This window comes from Lygodium microphyllum, chromosome 28 (genome assembly GCF_053477565.2).
Source record: "Lygodium microphyllum isolate KBCC chromosome 28, Lygodium_microphyllum_v1.1.10, whole genome shotgun sequence".
NCBI classification, from domain to species: Eukaryota; Viridiplantae; Streptophyta; class Polypodiopsida; order Schizaeales; family Lygodiaceae; genus Lygodium; species Lygodium microphyllum.
The window spans coordinates 116658369-116677120 of record NC_141162.1 but is presented as its reverse complement, the minus strand read 5'-3'; the positions used below and the strand labels follow the sequence as shown (position 1 = coordinate 116677120).

Below are 18752 nucleotides of genomic sequence, written 5' to 3'. Positions count from 1 at the left end.
AATGTATTGAGGTATATCTCCCTCTTTAGCTCGTTATACCTGGATCCATTTTTTAACGTTGTCATTGTGAGAAAATGAAAAGTGTGTAGTCATTTGAGGGCCAGTTTCAAGCCTAAATCAGTTGCCATTTCTTGGTGGCTATTGCCAAGCAAGGAGGCCGCTTAAACCCTCTGCTTAAGGGGCAGCTCAAGGGTCCTACTTCAGGCAAGCTCAAGGTGTGCTTTTGAAGATAAGCTAGGGAGCAGCTTGAGGAGACAAGTAGGGGGTCTGCTTCCTGTGTCAGAGACAGAGAGAGAGGAGAGAGAGAAGGGAAGAGGAAGAACATCATTTATTGCTTACTTCATAGAGCTTGAAGCTCTTCCAACCCATTGACTACTGCACAAGGATATCTTCATCAGAAACGGTGGGGGGAAAAAAAAGTCTCATGTCCTCTTGCATCAACCCATGACCAACTCACAGTCATCTGTTCAAAACGATAAACCTTGGTTTTTTTAATAAGCCTCTTATCTCTCGTCTAAAGTCAATTGAACCTTAATAACTTAATCCTTTTCACATCTACTCTCTACCGCTCTTATTCCAACCCCTTTCACATTGAGCCTTGTGAAAACTGGTTTGATCTAAAGATCATTCCATCCATCAAATTTCAGAGCCAATGATGTATCTTCATCATCATAAAAGTGTTATAAGCCATGTGCACATGTATGCATTTATGTATGCCATTGAGCTATCCCAAAAACACTCTTTTAATTCCATCATGCATAGGTGCCCAAGTGTATAGTTCAAAATCAAATCCAATGCCAATGTAATGTCTTATAAAGCCACTGTAGTACTTCAAAAATTGGCAAATGCCATGTATACCAAGAAGCCATTGAGCCAAGGCAATTTATGCAAAAAGAATTATGTCCAAAAGAAAAGAATATTTAATGTTTACTCTTCAGGAAAGAGACAAAGCAAATGAAGAAGACAAAGGAAACTAAGGAAGTTAAGAACAGCAAGGACACCATGACCAAGCCTAAAGAGTCAAAGAACAGTAAGCACCAAAGACAAAAAACAAAATTGTAATATCCACCATTCGCACCAATGATGTAGCTAAGGGGACTAAAAAAATCCGAAAATTTGAATTGTATTGCCTACACTCTGGTTGACATTGCATGAGCTAGAGGCCTCGCAAGCATTCAAGGGGGGAACCTACATCTTTAGGTGCTAAGAAAACTGATAAGGTTCAATCATTCTTTCTTCAAGTGATGCAGATATATGATGAGCTTCGACACATGCAATCCACCCTTCTAGAAGCATATCTTGTTGGGATTGTTCTCTACAAGCTTCCCCCAAAGTTTGATGTGTATGGCCAATGCCTTACAAGCTCAAACATCGGCTACACCTATTAGTTTGGAGCATGTGTCCTCTATGCTACTTGAGCATGAGGCTTCTTTGCATTTATAGGGGAGGCTACCATCTTGATATGGTGGCAAGTAGGAAGTCTTTGCACCTTCAAAGAGGGATGATAGGTAGAAGAAGAAGAAACCACAGTGCTACCATTGTAGCAAAAAGGGGAATCTCCAAAAGAAATGCGAGGAACTAGCAGTATAGTAGCTCCCACTATTAATTAATCATCAAATACACATCCTTTAGGTGACTACTTCCAAAAGGAGAGAGAGAGACTAAGCACACTGTTAGTGACTCGATGCACAAGTCTTTGTATTGTTCTTAAGTATTGGGATATGGATTTCATATCTCGAGCAAATTCTCTATGAGTTTTCATGTTCTTGTAGTGTTCCTTTCTATTCTTTAGGCTCTTGCAATCTATTGCAGCAATGTCTCTTTGTTTCTGGTTGTCACACTTTTCTGACCACTCCGTGCTACAATACCACAAACTAATCACCCTGTCTCGCATTATTGTATCCTATTTATAGGCTGCCCCTCTCCCACTGTCACTCAACCATCAAATACACGTCCTTTAGCACGACTACTTCCAAAAGGAGAGAGGGAGACTAAGCACATTGTTAGTGACTCGATGCCCAAGTCTTTGTATAGTTCTTGAGCCTTGGTATATGGATTTCATTTCTCGAGCATATTCTCCTTGAGTTTTCGTGTTCTTGTAGTGTTCTTTTCTATTCTTTGTGCTCTTGCAATCTATTGCAGTAGTTTCCCTTTGTTTCCAGTTGCTCACACTTTTTTGACAACTCCGTGCGACAATACGGAAAAGGACATAACTATCTCACCTAGAAAGTATTGTGCACTCACCAGCGATTGGGCAGTCTTTTGGACAGGCCAGGTAGGGCCGATAGACAGTGCCATGTGGCATGCAGCTATTCATTGCACTTCTTGTACAATCGGTCAGTTTTGACTTCCAAACGGCCATATTTGGCAGCAGTTGATCGGTTTTGGTTGGCCGACCTAGTCATTTTTATGCTGCGTTTTCTGCCTATTTAGGCAATTCAGCCCATTGATCACATTCATTCAGCTTTCTGCAGCAGGTGAGAGAGAGAGAGAGAGAGAGACCTCCGGTTGGTGGTACTTCAACAGCTTGTTGTACGGATTCTTCTTTGGACTAGAAGGCTGGCACATGGCAAAACTTGCCCATGTAAGTGGAAAAGACATTCTTGAGGTTGGGAGAGAGAGAGAGAGAGGGTCATTCCAACCTTGCGCAAGCTGAGAGAGAGAGAGAGACACACAGAGAGAGAGAGAGAGAGAGAGAGAGAGAGAGAGAGAGAGAGAGGTACCGTAGCTACTGCAACAATTGATAGGCCATTCCCAATTAGCAAGAGACCTTTCAAGAGCTAGTGACATATCCTAAAGAGACTACAATAGTAGGTGATAGCAGTTTGAGGGTTGTTTCAACCAAAAAATATCTTATTTGGGGTGTTTCGTTAGTGGAGACAACTTTCATGGTTATCTAAATAAGGCAACAACTGATTTCTTCCATTTTCTCATGATGGAAGTCTAAATTTTCTCTCTCTTTAGCATTCTCGCTCATCCTTCAGCCATCTTGATTTACAAAACAGAAATTAGGATTTGACAACCACCTTGAGATGCGTGCGTAGAATTGAGGACCTAAGACTTGAATTCCATGAGCTATATTAAAGAATTTCAATGTAATTGAAGAGGCTAGCCAGCCCATATCAGATTTTGGGGCTTAATTTGTCTTGCAAGGAGCAGGGTGAAGATCAATCTCGAAGCAAACCAAGAGGCAAATTGGTTTCAAGGCTTGCCGGTCAGTTTTGACAACAAGATGCACTTGGATTAGTGGAGGAGATCACAGAATCTTGTTGTACTCCATCCATTTGCAATAAAAGCTAAAGAAATACTGCACAAGGGACACCAATTTTGGGGGCAACATGCTGTTCATTGTCCAAGATTAAGTGATAAAGTGTGCATTTTCAGTTTATGTGAATTTTATGCTTGTTGTAATTGTTGATTAATTAGGTCGTTACCACTATCTCTGAGGAGGAAGGCTGGTTTCAACAATCTTAGTTCCTAGTCTAATCTCACATGAGGAGACAAAACCCTAATTTGGGTGCCCCAAACTTTTCATAAATAGGCATGTAGTCCACCAATCTCCCTAAATCTCTTTTTTGCAAGTTTCAGGAGCCGTATCTCTGTTGCCCACATCCCCTTTGCAAAGGACATCTCAATTAGAGCTTCCACTAGCCACCTGCTACCATGTAGTGCATGATTCCAACCTTTGTTGCATGTTTGTAGTTGTCGCCAGGTTCCAAGAGCTGTTGCCTATAGTTTGGTGCTATCACTATCATCTTCTCTCTCCTCTAAATGCTACGTTTTGGTTTTCTGACTAGTGCCCTGACATTCTCTCATCACTATTTGCTGCGTTTGTACCTAACAACTGTTGTGCAAATTTTTTCTCTTTAGGTACCTTCCTTTTTAGTTTTTCCCTCTCCTGCACTATTGTCTACATCATCCATTCTTCCTTGGATGCGTTTGCTGGTGTTCGACACTTGAGGCTGCCTTTGCTGCAATTCAGGATCTGTTTGGAGTACGACACACTCTACAGATCATAACCTCTGCCTTGATCCCAAAGATACGAGAGTTTGAGGTTCAATATTCACCATATAGTGTGTTTGTTGCATGAGCACTGTATATTCATTATTCATTCACGTTATTATTCATTGTGTTCAAGGTCTCTAAGTTACCCAAACCCTAACCCTATTTGTATTCTGAGTTTATTAATCTATGCTTTGTCGTACGATTGGTTTCATGCTTTTTACGTTTAGAGCATTTCTTTACATGGTATCAAAGCTAGGTACTCTTTGAGAAACCTTGGCTTTTGATCGGAAAGCTCATTCACGAAAGCAAGAACAACAAAAGGGTCAGATGACTTCGAACACATTTTCAACACCACCCCAATCTCCACAGCCAAACATGGACATAAACGATCAAGAGTGGGCCTCCCAACTTGCTACTTCCCCATCTGACATGGATGGAGAACCATGAGACTACCATGGAGTCCACATACCATATTGAATTTCTGTTCTGAAGCCCGCTTGGAAACTAAAGCTCTTGATGATGGTTCTTTCTATGCTGGAATCCGAAGTAAGGTTAATAAACGAGCTGTCCAATTTTGTTGAGAAATAAACAAATGATGTATGCTCCAAGAGGAGCTGTCCTGAATCCCATATGCACAGTGAGGAGAGTGGAACAACTCAAAGCATATAAAACATTGTACTTGACTATGAAATGAATACAATATCATGATGCTTTGTACTTTCAGTTAAGTATCTGTCATTGTCAATTCTACACAAGATTGTGTTTATGAGTCCAAGCTAATCTATCTTAGAACCTAATTCACTTGTGTAATAGTTTATCTCTACTTGTCCATGTCATTATGAACTTGGTTTACATCTTTAATCCACCATAGCTTGTGTCATGTCCTAGATCCACATCGTTTAACATGGTATCAGAGCCCAGTTGGGCATGGCACAGCTCATACTCTGAATCTCTAGTCTCCCTTCACCTCTGGTGATCTCTAACCAGCCAACATTCAGCTCATATCTTCAGTTTCAACTTCAAATCTCAGTTGGACCTTGTGGCAGCCATAGCCAGACTGCACCTACCCACCTTGGAGCTCTTGGATCTCTCTCTACGGGCCATATCTTCAGGTGATTCCTTCTGGAGGTATCTTCTCTTGCTCAAGATGCTTCATCCTAGCACTTCAATCGACGATATTACTGCTTCCTAGCTCCAGCGTTACACAAATCGAAACGCGCTGTCCTGTCTGCGCCTATCCACGGTCGTACTGCTGACGCCAATCGTACAGTCCGCAATCGACCCTGTGAGCATAGGGCTTTTGAAGCTCACTATGCAAGCCTACTCCCCATACAATATCTTGGGCAATGGTCAACTCGTTGAGCTGCACGAACTGAAAGAACAGTCGGCTGTCTGAAACCCTAGAGGAAGCCATATCCTGAAATTTGGAAAGCTTGGCAACCTTGTTCCCTTTCTCATTACCATTATCAACAGTGATTTTAATCACTGAGGAATACTCTCTGAAGATCATTACTAGTCTGGAAGTGTCCAAGGAAGCTCAGAAGCCATCCACGAAGTTCCTGAGAGAAAGCAAATCAAGTACCGACTAGTATCCATTAACACTCAACTAGTGTCAATTTGACACTGATTCTCTTGTGTCTCTTGACACATTTAAATACAATCTTTTGATGGTTAACTGAAGTTTAGCAACATGGCAGAGATTGAGCAAATAGCTAAATTCAACGGTGAAGGATTTCATGCCTGGAAGGAAAAGACCATGTATCACCTGATGCGAAATGACTTATGGGACCTGTTTGAAGATGATGCGGATAACAAGAAGGAAGATGATGAAGACGGGTTTGTTGAAGAAGACCAGTTCAAATCCAAAGAATGGAAGAAGATGAATAATAAGGCACTAGGCATCATTGCCTGGGGATTAAGTGATGATGTGTTACATCATATATCTGGCATTAAAAATGCTAGAACCGCCTGGGAGGAACTTGATAAAATATTTGGTACTCAAGCAAAGAATTCAAAGGTAAAACTTCTCATGCAGTTTTATAAACTAGATATCAAAGACAGTGCTTCTATGACCATACACATTAATAAGTTTAAGAGTTTAAAAACTCAGCTTGCATCTCTTAAAAAGAATATTGAGGAAGATGAAGCAATAGCCGTACTGCTTGCAAGTGTAAACAAGGATCCATATGAAAATCTTATGTCCACTTTGAGTAATGTTCCAAGCCTCACACTTAAAGATATTGAGCACTCACTACTCGATGAAGAAGGAAAAGGAAAAAACAAGAATGCAAAAGACAATGTCTCATCATCTAGGGACAATCTTTTGTACACCAAAGGAGCTGCTGGACCTAAAGGAAGAGGTCGAGGATTCATCAACAACAACAACAAGGATCGGATTACATGTCACTATTGTGGTAAGACTGGCCATGTAGCCAGTGAATGTTTCCACAAGAAAAGAGCACAACAATTGCAAAGTGATTATCACCAGAACCAATTCATGGAAGAAGAAGAAGAAGAATATGCTTCCGCTACCATCAACAACTCTGACAGATTGTTTTGAAGAACTTTCATTGTATCTTTCATATGTTTTTCCCATAGTGGATCTTTCTTTTCCTTAGTGGATTTGATTTGTAAAACCCTTGCCAAGATGTAAAGTCTCAAGCTTTAACTTGACTAGGCTGCCTATGAGCTAGTCTTCCGGGCCATGTTATCATGTAGAGGGGGCAAAAGCCAGCAAGTGTAGGGACTCATCATTTGAGGGAGGTGTTGAGAAATAGACAAATGATGTATGCTCCAAGAGAAGCTGTCCTGAATCCCATATGCACAGTGAGGAGAGTGGAACAACTCAAAGCCTATAAAACATTGTACTTGACTATGAAATGAATACAATATCATGATGCTTTGTACTTTCAGTTAAGTGTCTATCATTGTCAATTCTACACAAGATTGTGTTTATGAGTCCAAGCTAATCTATCTTGGAACCTAATTCACTTGTGTAATAGTTTATCTCTACTTGTCCATGTCATTATGAACTTGGTTTACATCTTTGATCCACCATAGCTTGTGTCATGTCCTAGATCCACATCGTTTAACAAATTTCTTACTGTGTGTATTAACCATCATCGAAACAAAGATCAACTGCGTGATTATCATGTGCCTCCTAATGCCCGAGAATTCAAGGGTTTAAACTGTTTCTAGCAAATCTATATGAGTGTACAACCAATAGATGGGTTGTTATAAGTCTCTTCTAGCCATGACTAAAGCTGAAAGAAAATATTTATGTCATGTAAAAATGGTGCTGAAAACTTATGACATGATGATTGAAAATGAAGATATTTTGGGCATTTTTTTTAAACTGATTACTACTGACACATTGGCTGAAATATATGCAACTGCTCATACTGAAAATCAGTCCATAGAAGTATGTACATTGGATTTTTATCAAACAATTCAAGAATTTGTTGAGCAAGAAGACATTGGTTTACTCAACAAGGCTGAAGCGCAAGTGGAGACAAAATACAAGACGGTGGATAAGAAAGTCAAGCCTATAGTAGTTCCACTGTCTCCTAAAAGTGAAGGGCTGGCTGATAGGGCAGCAAATCAGCCAAGTCTTCGTGATCCTTCCAACATTGGTCACAAGTTCACATCTGAAAGTATAAAAGAGCTCAAAATAGGTGAAAATTCTTTCCTTTAACCGACTGAAAAACACTCTTTTATGCAAATGCTAATGAAACATGGAAAAGCTTTTGTATTTTAACCAAGTGAAATAGGCTATGTGGATCTAAATATTGTGGCTCCTATGGTCATTTTTACTGTTCCACATGTGTCTTGGAACCTCAAGCCTATTCCTGTTCCAAGGGCGCATTTGCCTAAATTACTAGAACTTCTAAATGAAAAGATCAGAATGAAGATTTTAGAACCTTCTTCAGCACCTTACTCAAATCGATAATTTACCGTATCCAAGAAAAATAGACCTTTACGATTCATCCAAGATCTACAGCCTCTTAATCGTGTCACAATCCGAAATGTTGGTTCGGGTCCAATTGTTGACGAGTTTACTGAAGCTTTTGCAGGTAGAGCAATTTATTCTATGGGTTACCTATATTCAGGATATGACCAATTTCAGCTTTCATTAGAAAGCCAAGACATTACCACAATGAAGACACCTCTTGGATTGGTCCGTATGTACACTCTACCACAAGGTGCAACAAACTCCGTAGCCCATATGATAAGTGCCATGAACAAAGTCTTAAGGGACTTTATTCCACAACTTACTCTTTCATTTCTTGATGATGTACCTATCAAGGGATGTGAAGTCAATGAAAAGAATGAGGAGCTTGACGAAAATGACTGCAGGACATTTGTAGTTAACCATATTCATGATTGTGACAGGATTTTGACAAGGCTAGAAGAGATACATCTTACTCTTTCTGGAGCTAAGTCGATTTTTGGAGTAGAAGAAGTCCTAGTGGTCAGACATCTGTGTGGCTCCTACGGACGTAAACCTTCACCAATCAAGATAGATGCCATCAGCAGAATGCAAGAAAAATGCACAAATATCTCAGAGACGAGAAGATTTCTTGGCGCATGTGTATTCTATCTCATATGGATACCACATTTTGCTCATGTCGCCGAAAATCCTTATCAATTATTAAGAAAAGGCCAAAGATTCTCTTGGGGAAAAGAGCATACTCTCACTATACGCAAACTAAAAAAGTTGTTAATTTCAGCCCCCACTCTCAAAAGGGCTGATTATTCAAATGGTCAACCCATCATCCTTACTGTGGATACAAGTCCCATTGGGATAGGATGGGCTGTTGGCCAAGAAGACCTTAAAGGTAACAAGTATGCAATTCGTTTTGGAGCAAAGGTTCTCAATGAACATCAAAGAAGGTATGCACAAGTAAAAAGAGAATTGTGGGGAGTTGTAACAGCATTAAAGTGTGATCGTGAATACTTTATAGGTGCTTCCGTAGTGGTAGAAACGGATTGTCTTCCACTCTTGGGTATGATTGCCAACTGCTCTACACGCGACATTGCTATGCTAAGATGGATTGTGATCGTGAATACTTTATAGGTGCTTCCGTAGTGGTAGAAATGGATTGTCTTCCACTCTTGGACATGTTGCCAACTGCTCTACACCCGACATTGCTATGCTAAGATGGATTGCATATATTAAATCTCTCAACCCCAAGTTAAAGCATATTGCAGGAAAGGCGAATCCAGTTGTTGACATGCTATCACGTGTAAGATAAGACAATGAAGAAGAGCTTATGGAAGAAGATGAAGCTAAAGAATCTATACTTGCTGAATTTCATTCCAAGGCTGCTGAAAGTACCTTTTCAATTGCTGCATATACAAACTCAACGCTGAATCTTGCAAGTGAAGCTGATCTTTTTAATAATATAGTATTAAGTACAATAAGAACAGGAAAAGGTACTGCTGTAAATCAGTATACAGCAACAAAGATCAAAGAATTATCTATGGAAGAAGAGTGATTAACTAGAAGCTAGCATGCTCATTGCATTGCTCAAAATCTAGTTCATTTCCTTGAAGAAGATTGGCCAATATTTGAGCACAATGAAGAAGGAGGAGTCTTGAACTGATGAAGAGTTCAAGCATATTAAGAGGAAAGCTTATGGATTTTTTCTTAAAGAAGGGTATCTATGGAAACACGCAAAGAAGAAGAAAGGAGCGCATGTCCGAGTTTTAGGTAACAAAAGATTGCAACAATAGGTAATGAAGGAATTTCATGAAAGCTTGTGGGCTGGCCATAGAGGCATATGGGGAACCTTTAGTAAAGTCAAAGAAAAATATCGGTGATAAAACATGAAACGACATAGCACATTTTGTTGAAACCTGTTATGTGTGTCAGATGTATTCTATGGTCAAGCATCAAGATGGGTTACAACCGACTTATCCCTTGTTTATACATTATAGATGGATTATTGATCTTATAACCATGCCTACAAGAATATGGAATATGCGATATTTAGTGCTTGCAAGAGAGGATCTAACCAATCAAGTTGAAGGTAAAGCCTTAATAACTAAGACCACTCAAGTTGTTTGTCGTATTTTTCTTGAAGATGTGTTTTGCAGATATGGGTTGTGTGGGTAAAGTAACTACAAATAGAGGAGAGTTGGATGCTGATGAGACACGCAACTTCTTTGCTCAATTGGGTATTAAGTTGGCTTTAACATCAACCTGCAACCCTGAAGGCAATGGAAAAAGTGAGACAGAACACCAGCCTATTCTCAAAGCTCTAGCAAAGTCTTGTAAAGGAAATATCAAAGAATGGCCTAAAATGCTACCTTTTGCATTATGGGCTAAATGGACTACTCACAGTACAGTGATTGGCTATATGGCAGCTGAACTTATGCATGGACAACAACCAATTATGCCAATTGAAGAATCTATTCTCATATGGAGTCTTCTACCTTGGGAGGAAGGCATTAGTAGAGAAGAGTTGCTAACTTTGCACATATAGCAGCCAGAAAGAAGGCCCGAAGATGTTCAAGCAGCTATTGAGAAGCTAAAGACAGCAAGACTAAAGAACAAAAGAAGATTTGATAAGTGATATCAACTTCGGCCAAGAGCAATTCAAGAAAATGACTGGGTACTTGTCTATCACAGTAACCTAGACAATCAATACAGTGCTTCTAGAAAGATGATAAAGCGTTGGTTTGGCTCGTATGTAGTAAAGGTCATTCATGACAATGCCACATATTCATTGGCTGAATTGGATGGAACAAGCATGAAGATACCCATAGCTGGAAAAAGAATCAAGCTCTTCAAATGAAAAGAAAGTTCAACATATGAGTTAGAAGACTTGGATATAATTCAAGAGCATGAAAACATAGAGGAAGAAGAAGAGGTAGAAGATGAAGACATTGACATGGCAGAAGATACTTCTTCTAACACTGCAAATCCGTAAAGACTTTGGCACATGCCAGAGAATGTGCAAGTTAGGAGGGGATGGATGTTGTGCCGCTACGCACACACGTGTAAAAAAATCTAGAGTGTGGCTTTCTTATTGATTTAGAGAGCCAATGCCATTTTAGACATTAGTGTTAGTATCCATGATTCAAAAATATTAGATTTTTGGACAAGTTTTAACCAATTTTTGATATTTTAGATATTATCTCCTGTAAAAATCCATAAAACTATAGACAACTTCTAGATTATGATAACATGCAAAAAAAAGCATGTAGCTTTCAGCTAATTTAAGAGGATTTTATGTAAAAAAGAGAGATTAGCGAAATCGCGCGATGTGCAATCGCTGTTTTCAGGCAGTGAATAGCACTCCAAAGTGGGAGATGAAGAAAGAGTGATCTGGCTGAATTCTGGACAGGTATCCTGATATTTTACTCTCCTTTCAGAACCAATGGAGGCATCAGATTGGCGATCTGAGCAACATAGAGGAAGGTATTATTTTATATACGTTTTTGTCTACAAAAGTTTTATATTCTCATAATGTAGAAATAAACTGACAGGCTTCATCTCTGTTAGTATTCTTATACATTTTCTATTTCTTTCTGTAACTATTCTTCTACGTATTCTATTTCTTCGAACCCCTTCTTTTCCGTAGGCTGATTTGGGACTGATATCTTCAGCCATATTCAAAGTGTTAGCTACAGCAGTGTTCTTTTAATTCATTTATTACTCTACAGAAGACATCTTGTCAAAATATGCAAGTATTATGCGCCCCTATGGCAGGGCAATGTTTGTAGATCATTCATAGATGCTTTGAGTTGAATTAAAAGGAGCTTTTTCTCTTATTTCTTGGTTGTGGTAACTTATCCTTATCAATAACTCAATTTGAAGCGCTCTTGAAGCAAGTCTCTTTGCCCTATAAGCCTTGTAATTGACTCATAAGCTTTTGTCCCTAACAATCTACATTGAATGTAATCATGCAAAGTTGATTCATGCTATGGCATCATGTATGAATGATGGGATGCAAAGTTGTTTATGATACATGACAACATATTGTACTTGATTTTATAATTTGTGATTGCTCTTACAGTCAAGAAAAGAAGCTTGATTTGAGTTAGAACTTATGAGATAATACTCTTGTGATCTTTGCTAAGAACATGCAGTTGGAAGCTCTATTAACATCTTCAGGAACTTGGCTTGAAACCTTCAACCCTTCTCTTATCTCTACCATCTCCAGAGTCTAAGCTCTTGAACCCCCATACATTCTTCTCTCTCAAACCCTTGTGATTGAATGTGAAGTACCTCTTGAACCTTTAAACATTCACTGTAATCTACTTATCTCTTGAAGACACATCTCTATCTATCTTGTCCAGTTTTCTTACCAAACCCCTGTGGTGACCTTCAACCCTATGCACTACGACACCGGCATCTAAAATCCCTGACAATTCCTTGAATTTCAGGTGCTGATTTCAGTGTACAATACCCTTGATTGATGGCATAGGTCCCAAGGTGGCTACTGTTTACAATAGAATTTCTCTTACTGTCCATTAAATTTGGCTGTGATCTTTCTCCAAATGGCTAGGAAGTGCTGACATAACTTGAGAATGGATTGGAGAAGGTGATAGAATGCAAGAGAGAAAGAATTCTCTGATTTTCCACGTGGGAAAACCCCAAAGTTGATTGCTGCCCAGTCAAATCTGCAATTGGAGCTGTTACCTGCTGTCCAGCAAGCACCAAAATGTTGTCGCTTGATTCAAGATACTGTCACCTGCTATATTTGCCGCATCAAATGCAGTCATATGGTTCCTAGGCCCTCCTGGCAGTTGTCACTTGCCTCCAATGGCTGTTTTCTCTGCAAAAAATTGACCAACAACTGCTCCTTCCTCTCTCTCAGGCTGAAAATGCACTGAATACCTCTCCACCAGCCCTACAAACGTTTTTTCTCAGTTGTATGGGTATTTGTGCCAAGTGGTGACTTTCTAATCCCATTTTCAATAGTTTTCAACCATTAAATTAATTTTTTTGAATTAATTAATTTTAAAAAATAATTTCAGCCCTTCTCACCTTGCCCAAAATTAAATGTACCCATCCATAAATAAATTGGCTAAGCTATTTGCAACCTAGAGTGGTTCCTAACCTCTATTGGCCCTTAGACTCGTACTATTTAATTAATTAATGCTAGTTCCTAGTGTCACCATTGGCACTTATTGATCAAATAACTGTCCTAGGGTCAAAATTGGCACCAAATAACGACCAAAGCCCAGTTGGTATAACTTATCACAACTTTTGCCTTTGACACCCAAAGCATCCTCCGGGTCCTTGGCCCATTACCATGAAATAACTGCCATGCGCAACACGTGCTTTACAACCTTGCACATTTGATTATTAACTTAATCAAATGTTACTACCAAGATTAAAGCATCTCTAAAATTTCACATCCCCAAGACAGACCTCCCCCTTGAAATCCCTACAATCGTCCTCAATTACACTACATTGTGCCAAAGTAAAAGTATAGTGCAGTGAAATTTCCATAAGGCATCACAGTCACGACATTGGCGGTTTCTTTCTAACCATGCCATATGCCCCAAAAACTTGCTGAAAATTTTCAGCCAGCATAAATGTCAGATAAAACTAAAAAACATTCCAAAACTATTGCTAGAAATCCATTGGATGCATCCATAACTCATGTTTCTCTATTGTTTGACTTCACAACAATAGCAAAGCATATTCTCAGTATAAACCATGGTTGAAATTGTCAAAGGCATTCACCAATCATACTGATGTCCATGGAACCAGCTTATAACCATTGAAAATTGAGCATAATCTGATCATAAATTGACGTGAAACTAGTTACTAGTTGCTACAAATGTGATTCCAAGCTGACGACAAACTGAGTGTAAAAACTGATTAGAGATTGATGCAAAAAGTGATGCAAAACTGATCCAAAGTTGACCATAATCAGATCTCTAACTGAGCTAAAACTAATAAGTAATTGATCTCCAAACTAATGCGAAAACTCATGCATTAATATAGTCTCAAAGCAACAGTAACAACCATACTCATTTGCACACGTCTCACGGTAACTAGTACACTGAGTACTGACCTCATGGTAGATATACTTTAATACAGTACCTTGGATGCATACTGAATACATCCGAGATCCACTACATATGAGAGTTGTCCACAATTGGAGGAGTGGAAGTGCTACCTTTCCCTTGAGCATCAAGCAATGCTCCAAACCCCTGCTTTGTTGAACCTAACTAAGCTTGAACCAAAGTCAACTCTAATTGAAAGACATCTAGGTTAAAGCTGCAACAAGTGAGGATGTTCAATAGATACATCCTCTAGCATATCACCATGAAAAGGCCTCAACAAACTGATATGGAAGGCATTGTGTATCCACCAATGTGGAGGTAATTTCAGCTTATCTGCCACATTGCTAATCTTCTCCAACATTTGGAAGAGCCCGTAGTATCTCATACTCAACTTTGGATACAACCTCTCTCTTTCTTTCATCTTTTTCAGTCTTGCCTTCTCAAAACCCAATAATACATAATCGCCCTCTACAAACTACAAAGCATGTCTATGGCGATCAACTACCTTCTTTTGCTTTTCCTGTGATCTTTGAAGTGCATACTTTATCTTTGTATAGGTTGCATCTAAAATTTCCACATAGCAATTAACCTCAAAGATCTTATCCTTAGTCTACAAAATAGGTGGTATCTTCTTGCCATCCTTAACCATTTCAAATGAAGCTTTGCTAGTGGAACTATACACCGTGTTGTTATAAGCAAACTCAACCAATGGCAAATACTGCTTCCATTGTGTCTTATGGTCTGAAACATAGCACCTGAAAAGATCCAGCACTATGGAATTAGTCTCTTCAGACCAACCATCTGTTTGCAAATGGAAGGATGATGAGAATTTCAGCGTGATATCCATATTCTCAAACAACCCCTTCCAAAATAAACTGGTCATCCGAGGATCTCAATCAATGATAATCGACTCTAGTATACCATAATACTTAAAGATATGCTGCAAGAACAAATGTACCATATGGTTAGCTTTTATTTTCTTCCGCCGGAATGAAATGGGTCTATTTGCTAAACTTGCAAATGATAGTTCATATCCCATCATTCCCTAGAGGTATCCTAGGAAGCTCAAAAATAAAATCCATTGCAATGCTCTGCTAAGTCCTATCTGGAATAGACAAGGGCTGCAATAAACCTGGCATCTTTTGCCTACCATGCTTTACTTTCTTGCATATGATGCATGTCCTGGCAAATTACTCTACATCATGCCTCAAATTTGGACAATAAAATAAATGCTCCATTGCCTTAACTATGACATCAATACTTCTATGTTCTGCATACACAAGAGTGTGACTTTCAATAATCACTCTAGGTCTCAACTACTTTGTGACACACAGTTGTCCATGCATCATTGAAATCCATCTCTTAGCACAAAGTACTCATGCCTCTGGCCATTGCAAAGCTAATCATAAACATTAGCAAAGTCCAAATCAGCAACATACTACTCCATGGCATTCAACTCAATGTGATAAATCATATTGATGGCTAAAATCTGAGGCTTACATGATAGTACATTAGCCACAATATTTTTTTTAACATCAATATATACAATCCAAAAATGAAACATAGAGAGAAAGTTTGTGCATCTCATATACTTCTCTGATAACTTTGTCTGTGTGAGAAAGTATCTCAAAGTCTGATAGTCTATCCACACTGTTAAATCAGTCCCTAATAAGTAATGTTTCCATATAGACAATGCATAAATTACAATGAAGAGTTATTTCTCATAGACCTACAAATTTCTCTTTGCACTGTAGAGAAGATGAGCCACAACTCGACCATCCTGCATTAAAACAACCTTGATACTGTTTCCACATCTATCACACTAAACCATTAATGACTTTCTTAGATCCAGCAACACAAACACATGATTTGAAGTCATATTTTCCTTTAACTTTTCCAATGCTTATAAATGACACATTTCTCTTTTGCAAGGCATACAATGGAAATACAATTTCAACAAAACTGCGTATATACTTCCTATAGGAAGAGCATAAATCCAAGAAGCTACAAATCTCATGTATATTCTTCAAAGGTGGCCATGATTGTGTTGCTTCAACCTTTGCAAAGTCCATATGAATACCATCCGTTGATACAATATGACCTAAAGAGTGGATTTTATGCAAAATTAATTCACCTTTCTTGTCATTAATGACCAGTCTGTGTTTATCAAGTTCATTGAACACAATGTCCAAGTGCTTTCTATGGTCTGCCTTACTCTTTGAATAGACAATCATGTCATCAAAGAAAGTGCCCACAAATCCTCTATATAGCTTGAAGATGCAATCCATCATTCGATTAGAAGTAGCAGGAGCATTCATAAGTCCAAAAGGCATGACAACATACTCATACAACCCAAAAGATGCCCTGGAAGCTATTTTAAGCACATCCTCTGATCAAATGTGTATCCAATGATACCACTTTTCAAATATATACGGCTAAATATGGCTACCTCCTATAATCTATCATAACATCATTGATCCAAGGGATCGAAAACTAATTCTTTATCATGATTTTGTTCAAAGCATGATAGTCAATGCACGTATGCCATGAACCACCCTTTTCTTGCACCAAAAGCACTAGAGAATAAAAAGGAGACGAGTTGGGCTGAATCGGCTCTTTTTCTAACAACTCATTCACTTGACTCGTAATCTCCTCCTACTAGGCTGCACTAACTCTATAGAGTGGCTTATTAGGTAGGCTACTTCCAAGAATAAGATCTATGCCATGATCTTCAAGCCTTTCAGAAAATAGTTGCCCTAGAAGTGATTGAGAGAAGTAATCAGCATATATTTTTAAAAATGACATGCAATCCTTTTCTAACTTAAACGTGTTTCCAATATTCTCACTATCATCCTTATCCTCAATAAAAGCCATTTACATTGAAAGATGATTTTTCATTACTTTAGAAATGGCAACAAAGCAGATACAACAAGGGCACATTCCTCTTTCAACTTTACATCAAGTGTGAGAGTCTTTCCCTTACCTTGAATTGTGATCTCTTTTGCATGTGAATCAATCACCACATGCATACAATGACATCATGGCATACCATACAATACATCACAACCCTCAAGTTTAGCAATAAAGAACTCTTCACTGTCCACATATCCTTGAATGTACAACCGAAGCTTTCAAATGAGCGGTGTGAGAAGTTATGCATGGCCTTTACATACCATTCCAACTTTTTCCATTGGCCCCATCTTATGCTTTCTAATGCCTAGACGAGTTGCCATGTCTACAAGATGAAGTTGACATGCGTGCCATTATCAAAGAATATCAATGCATACTGTTTCCTAATTTTTTCCCATGCTCTAATAACTCAGTAACATCATCATTGGCCAATCACTAACAACATTGGGTACCAATCTCACTAATGTCTTGGGCTTCTTTCCCTTAGGATCTCCCTGATTTTCTGATTTTCCAACTTGCTACCTATCGGGACAATCCTTTGTGATATGATCCTTCTGTTCACATATAAAGCATTCATTTGCAGCCACAAATTCCTACACTACGCCAATGATTTCTAGCTCTTTCTTTGTTGTTCTGGCCTCTTTTCAGGTTGGTTTTCAGATCTACCCCTTCTCTCAATCTTAGTCAACTTTTTATTCGGCTTCTCCCTACTCTCTTGGAAACGCGAATCCTTTCCACACAACAAAGCATCAGCTGTAGCAGCAATCTCTATGAGCTAAGACATGCTAGACACGGTGGATTTTATGCAAAAATCCCTAATTCCTTTGGACAACCCACATACATATTTTTCCACTTCCTCATGAAGGGGTAACAGACGATAAAAAGTGACGGGCAACAATACATCCCAAAACTTTTTATTGTATTGCTCTAAATTCTTGCATTCCTTTGTATCAAGCTCATTCCAAGTTGTCATGATGCCATCTCAAAGGTACTTGTCAACCCATTCGAAGCAAGCATATACTTGAATTGTACCTAGTGCTCTACCCTGCATCAAGAGTATGGACCACCACTGCAATGCATTCCCCTTAAAGAAAGTGATTTGTCTTCCAAATCTTAAGAGGATTCAATGAAGTTTCCTCCTTAATAGGCTGCATCAAAGTCAAAGCTTTTAGCCTATCTTGTGCACCATTGAAGGACTCAAACTTCACTGCTTTTCCACCCTCATCATAGTCTTTTACTGCCCCTTTGGGAGTCAAGTTATTATTTACTAGCTGCTGCAAAAACGGTGCATTTGTTGTATTTACATCATGACCAAACCCAAACGAAGCATTTGCGTAACCAACACTCATTCCTTGAGCTCCGTAAGCATTTGAGGATGTAGATACATTACCAAACATGCCACTTTGTACCCCAGGAATCAAACAAGTGCTGCCATACATAGGATTATGCACATTTCTAGCCATACCCAAATACATTAGGCCTTGCACACCATACATTGGCTGCTGCATACCATAGGGAGTTGTGCCATACATTCCCATATGTAGTCCTTTGTCGAACCATTGTATAAAAAATAGTGCTACCACCAAAGTATCCTAGCTATCCAATGATTGGATGCATACTTGGCTATCCAAAATCCATTGGATTGGCACTTCCATGATGGCCTTGCATTTGCATACCTTACCCTATAAGTACCAACTATTTCTCTTCATTAGCTTCTTTGGGTGCTTCAAGTGAAGACTTTGGCACTATCTTTGGTGCACCTCATTGTCCGGAAGGTGTAGAAGATGACTACTTCTTCTTGCCCTTGC

General features: G+C 39.0%; 1 protein-coding gene across 3 annotated transcripts in view; it reads right to left on the bottom strand.

Moving 5' to 3' along the window:
- Window positions 1–18752, bottom strand: part of LOC148011898 (uncharacterized) — a 44448-nt gene that overhangs the window by 5588 nt on the left and 20108 nt on the right. The window lies entirely within an intron of this gene.